The sequence below is a fragment of the Hippopotamus amphibius genome, chromosome 6, assembly GCF_030028045.1.
Source record: "Hippopotamus amphibius kiboko isolate mHipAmp2 chromosome 6, mHipAmp2.hap2, whole genome shotgun sequence".
Taxonomy (NCBI): domain Eukaryota; kingdom Metazoa; phylum Chordata; class Mammalia; order Artiodactyla; family Hippopotamidae; genus Hippopotamus; species Hippopotamus amphibius.
The window spans coordinates 130,519,533-130,525,359 of NC_080191.1; the positions used below are offsets into that span (position 1 = coordinate 130,519,533).

A 5,827-nucleotide genomic window follows, 5' to 3' on the forward strand; every position below is an offset into this window, starting at 1 on the left:
AGAACACTCTTTGACATAAATCACAGCAAGATCTTTTTTGACTCACCTCCTAGAGTAATGGAAATATAAACAAAAATAAATAAGTGGGGGCTTCCTAGGTGGCGCAGTGGTTGAGAATCCACCTGCCAATGCAGGGGACACAGGTTCAATTCCTGCTCCAGGAAGATCCCACGTGCCGTGGAGCAACTAAGCCTGTGCGCCACAAATATTGAGCCTGAGCTTTAGAGCCCATGAGCCACAACTATTGAGCCCATGTGCTGCAACTACTGAAGCCCATGCGCCTAGAACCCGTGCTCTGCAACAAGAGAAGCCACGGCAATGAAGAGCCCACGCACTGCAACAAAGAGTAGCCCCCACTCACCGCAATTGAAAAAAAGAAAGCCCGTGCACAGCAAAAAAGACCCAGCACAGCCAATAAAATAAATAAATTTATAAATAAATAAATAAATAAATAGGACCTAATGAAACTTCAAAGCTTCTGCACAGCAAAGGAAACTAGAAGCAAGACAAAAAGACAACCCTCAGAATGGGAGAAAATATTTGCAAACGAATCAACAGACAAAGGATTAATCTCTAAAATATATAAACAGTTCATCCACCTCAATATCAAAAAAACAAACAACCCAATCAAAAAATGGGCAGAAGACCTAAATAGGCATTTCTCCAAAGAAGACATACAGATGGCCAAGAGACATATGAGAAGCTGCTCAACATCACTAATTATTAGAGAAATGCAAATCAAAACTAACCTCACACCAGTTAGAAAGGACATCATCAGAAAATCTACAAACAGTAAATGCTGGAGAGGGTGTGGAGAAAAGGGAACCTTCTTGCACTGTTGGTGGGAATGTAAACTGATACGGGCACCATGGAGAACAGTATGGATGTTCCTTGCAAAACTAAAAATAGAACTACCATATGACCCAGCAATCCCACTAATGGGCATATACCCAGAGAACACCATAATTCAAAAACACACATGCACTCCAATGTTCATTGCCAGCACTATTTACCAGGACATGGAAGCAACCTAAATGTCCATCAGCAGATGAATGGATAAAGAAGATGTGGTACATATATACAATGGAATATTACTCAGCTGTAAAAAGCAATGAAACTGGGACATTTGTAGAGACATGGATGGACCTAGAGACTGTCATACAGAGTGAAGTGAGCCAGAAAGAGAAAAACAAATATCGTATATTAACTCATATATATGGAATATAGAAAAATGGTACAAATCAACCAGTTTGCAAGGCAGAAATAGAGACACAGATGTAGAGAACAAACATATGGACACCAAGTGGGAAAAGCGGGGAGGGTTGGGGGGGAATGAATTGGGAGATTGGGATACCAAACTGTACACTCTAAATATACACAGTTTGTTGTATGTTAACTATATCTTAATAAAAGTTCTTAAAAAAATTGAAGTTGTTTTCTTATTGTCTCGAGACTACTTTATAGAATATATTCTTGATATAAGCTTTCTGAACATTTTACAAATGAAAAGCTTAACTTTTCACTTCTTAATAGTGTTTTTATTTATTTATTTATTTTTAAGAACAGTTGTTTTTTTAAAAAGAGTCTCTTCTTTATAGCACAGGGAACTCTACTCAATGCTTTGTGGTAACCTAAATGGGAAGGAAATCCAAAAGAGAGGGAATATATGTATACATACAGCTGATTCACTTTGCTATACACTAGAAACTAACACAACATTGTAAAGCAACTATACTGCAACAAAAATTAATAAAACAGTCTTCATTTGTTAGAGATATTATGAAATATGGGTGCATGAAATGACATGATGCCAGAGATTTTTGTAGATTTCTTGGGATTTTCTCTATAGACATACATGTCGTTTGTTATTAAAGATAGTTTTTTTCTTTTCCTATCTGTGGGTATCTTATTGTATTTTTTCTTTTGCATTACTACTGGTTTGGGCTTGTAATTCAGTACTGAAGAGGAATGGAGAGAGTGAACATCCTTGCTTGTTCCAGATCTTATACAGCATTCAGTTTTTCATGATTACATATGAAGGTAGCTGACGGATTCCTTCCTTTCTTCCTTTTATCAGGTTAGGAAAGTTTTCCATTCCTAGCTTGCTGAGAGTTTTTGTATGAATGAATGTTGAACTTTGTCAAATGCACTTTCTGTATTTATTGATATAATCTTGTAGGTTTTTTCAAATGTTGAATCAGACTTTCATTCCCTTTATAAATCCAAATTGGTCATGATATTTTATCATTTTATAGTTATTGCTTCATTTAATTAATATTGGCTTCAGAATTTTTGTGTCTATATTCATGTGTTATATTGATTTGGAACTTCCTTTTCTTGTCTTTGTCTGATTCTGGTATTGGGGTTATGCTAGTTTCATAAAATAAGTCAGGAAATTTATTCTTCTCTTCTATTTTCTGGAAGAGGTTGGACAGACTCGATAATATTTCTGCCTTAAGGAATTTGTTCATTTCTTCTAAATTATTAAATTTATGGACAAAGAGCTGTTCGCAGTATTTTCTCATTGCTTTTTAAATGTCCACGAATCTGCAGTGATGTCTCATATTTTAGATTTTTGTAATTTGTGTCTTCTATCTTTTCTTAGTCAATTGGGGCAAAGTTTTATCAATTGTATTGATCTTTTCAAACAATTAGCTTTTGGTTTCACCAATATTTTGTATTATCTTGCTGCATTACATTTCATTGATTTCTGCTCTTTATTATTTCCTTCCTTCTACTTACTTTGAGCTTAATTTGCTCTTCATTTTCTACTCATGTATTTCATCTACATACACTGAAAACCCCACCAGCAAACATTATAATTTTTGCTTTTATCATTCATATTGAAAAAAAAGTAAGAGGAGAAAAAATGGTCTATTTACCCTGATGTTTACCATTTCTGTTTTTCTTTCATTCTTGAAGTTCCAGGTTTGCTTTTTTTTTTTTTTTTTTAAAGGAACTTTCTGTAGGATTTCTTTTAGAGAAAATCTGCTGGAAGATAATTCTTAGTTTTCCTTCTTCTGAGTATGTCTTTATTCTTGAATGATATATTCTCTTAGTAGAAGTTAATATAAAACTGTTGACAGTCTTTTTTCCAGCAATTCAGTGATGTTTTCCTACTGTCATCTAGCTTCCATGATTTCTGATGAGAAATCATGTTCCCTTACAAGTAATGTGTTGTTTTTCTTTGGCTGCTTTCATGATATTTTCTCTTCAGTTTTCAGCAGTTTTATTAAGATATGTCTGAGCATGGTTTTCTTTAAGTTTATTATGTTTAGAATTTGGTGAGCTTCTTGAATCTGAAAATTTATGTCTTTTAGCAAATTTGGGGAGTTTTCAGCTATTCTCTTCCCACGCCAATTCATGTTTTCTCTCTTCCAGGATGCCAACGACGCAAATTTTAGATATTTTGTCATTCTCCCACAAGTCCCTAAAACTCTGTAAATTTTTTTCAATCTTTTTTTCACTATGTTTTCCAGAGTGGGTAATTTTTATTTTACTATTTTTCAAGTCCACTGAACTTTTCTTCTGTCATCTCCTTTCTGCTATTCAAGATATCCATGGAAGTTTTTATTTCAGTGTCATATTTTCAGTTAAGATTTTAAAAATATTTATACCATTTCTATCTCCATGCCTAGAAGTTTTATGTTTCCATTTACTTCAAGAGTGTTCAGATTTACCTCATGGTACTTTAAAGTCTATCTGATACTTCCAACATTTGAGGAATGTCAGTTTGTGTCTGTTGACCAGATTTTCCATTAAGAATTGGTTATATGTTCTACTTGTAAAATTTTTATGTCAAACAATTTTGGATGTTTACTAATAAGAAAAAAATATCAAGTTGTACACTTTAAATATATGCAGTTTATTGCATGTCAATTGTATCTCAATAAAAGTTCTTAAAGAAAAACAAAAAATCAATTTTGAATGTTTTATGCACACTGTAAATATGTTGTGAGATTCTAAGCCCCATTAAAATCCTCAGGAGAATGTTGATTGTTTTGATTAACAGGAAATCTAGCCACGTAGTTTCTGACCGCAAGTTCTGCATCAGTTTCTGTGGGTGTTGGTTCCAATGTGAATTCAGGTTTTTAAACTCTTTGTTGTAATGTTTGGGTCTTTCACTCAGCGGTTAGTCTGGGACATAGTGCAGCTTATGTGATAACAAGAGTTCTCAAAACATTTGCTATGCTTCTTTTGTGCCTGTTCCACTCATGTAAACAACTCACAGTGTTAAGTCTGGGACTCGTATCAGTTCATACACAGAATTATGGGACCTGCTTCTCTACCTTTCTCCTCTCATGGATTTTCCTTCACTTTCTAGGTTCCAGAGGCCCATTTCTCAGTTTCTATGAAAAGAAAAATGGCTTTCTCTCAGAGTTTCAGGCTTCACCCACTGTCATATAGTTCTATGAGATTTGGGCTGCCCTCAGGGCAAAGCAGTGAATTAAAAGGAAAAACAAACTAACAGGATGTGCCCCCACAACCACCTTACCACAGGAGTTCCTTTCATGGATCCGCTGATCAGAGTGACAGATCCTCTCTCGGGGTTTTAGGTGTCTGTGCCACCACTTTCGTTATGGCAGTGCAGGCCACTGTCTGGGGCTCACCTAAAGCCTGCATTGGAAAAGGAGAAGAGGAAAAAAAAATAAAAGAAGTAGGATTTCCTTGACTCCTTCTCTGAGAAGCCATCTGCCACATCAGAAAGGCATTCAAGTAACCCTTCAGAGAGACTCACATGGTGGGGAACTGAGGTCTCTGGCAACTGGAAATGAAATCTCTTGTCAACAGCCGTGAGAGTGACGTTGGGAGCGGGTGCTCCAACCTCAGTCAGATCCTGCCTCCCTTTAGATGATGCAGCTCCATCCAGCATCTTCATTGCAACCCAGTGGGAGACCCTAAGTCAGAGTCTCCCAGCTACACGGCTTCCAAATTGCTGATTCGCAGCAACTGTGAGATGATAAATGCTTGTTGTTTTAAGCCACTACATTTTGGGAGGTAATTTGTTACAAAGCAATAGAGGACTAAAACATAGCACGGCTAAGGGAGCATTATAAGGAAGAGAAAAAATCAGAATGTATACTGTAGCTCTAAGCCTAGGTTGTTACTAATGTTTAATAAAAAAATACTTTGCGAAAAAAAGAGAAACACTGAGAATTTTCTAATTGAGTAGCTTTAGGTTACCACAGCTATAACTCACCTTCTCCAAGGCATCTTACAAAGTTTTATTCCTTGGAAAAAGATGCAGAATTCCAGGTTCTCAAAAGTATTATTTTGGTTGATGTAAACACTAGTTTGACTTTAACTCTAAAATGCTTTAGTCTACGAAATAAAAAAGAAGATTTAGCTTAAAGAATAATTTAGCTAGAATTTTCTATTTGGGGGGGAGATGGGGTGGGTGGAGGGGAAGCAAATATGTACAAAAAGCTTACGCAAATCTTGAATGAGAAGGCTTCAAATTCCTATTAAAACACCAACTGCATAAAAAATAATCATAAAGGCAGTCTTACTAATTCAAGTAACCGAACACTTGCACTTTTCACCCCCCTCTGTATTGTTTAGTGATTGCTTTTGTTTATGGAAAATTGGGGGTGATTTTGTGAGCAAATAACAAATATAATTCAGGAATACAATTCTTTTAACATTGGTTCAGTATTTAATAATCAACTTTTGACTATAACTACATTTGATTGTACTCACAAGATAATTATCCTTTAATATTAGAAACACTGGAAAATTCACCTTTTGCTCACAGATTCTGCCCAAAGTACAGCTTACCTTAATGACAACTCTCTTGCCCCTCGATGGTAGTGAATTATACTACACC

At 35.6% G+C, this 5,827-nt stretch overlaps 1 long non-coding RNA gene across 1 annotated transcript; it reads right to left on the reverse strand.

The window, feature by feature from the left end:
- Positions 1-4,831: 4,831 nt before the first annotated feature.
- Positions 4,832-5,472, reverse strand: LOC130855216 (uncharacterized). The gene is made up of 3 exons (XR_009054255.1): positions 5,433-5,472; positions 5,201-5,322; positions 4,832-4,950 (listed from the first exon to the last, which is right to left on the reverse strand). It is a non-coding gene; the product is annotated as an uncharacterized LOC130855216 (long non-coding RNA).
- Between the last annotated feature and the right edge of the window lie 355 nt (positions 5,473-5,827).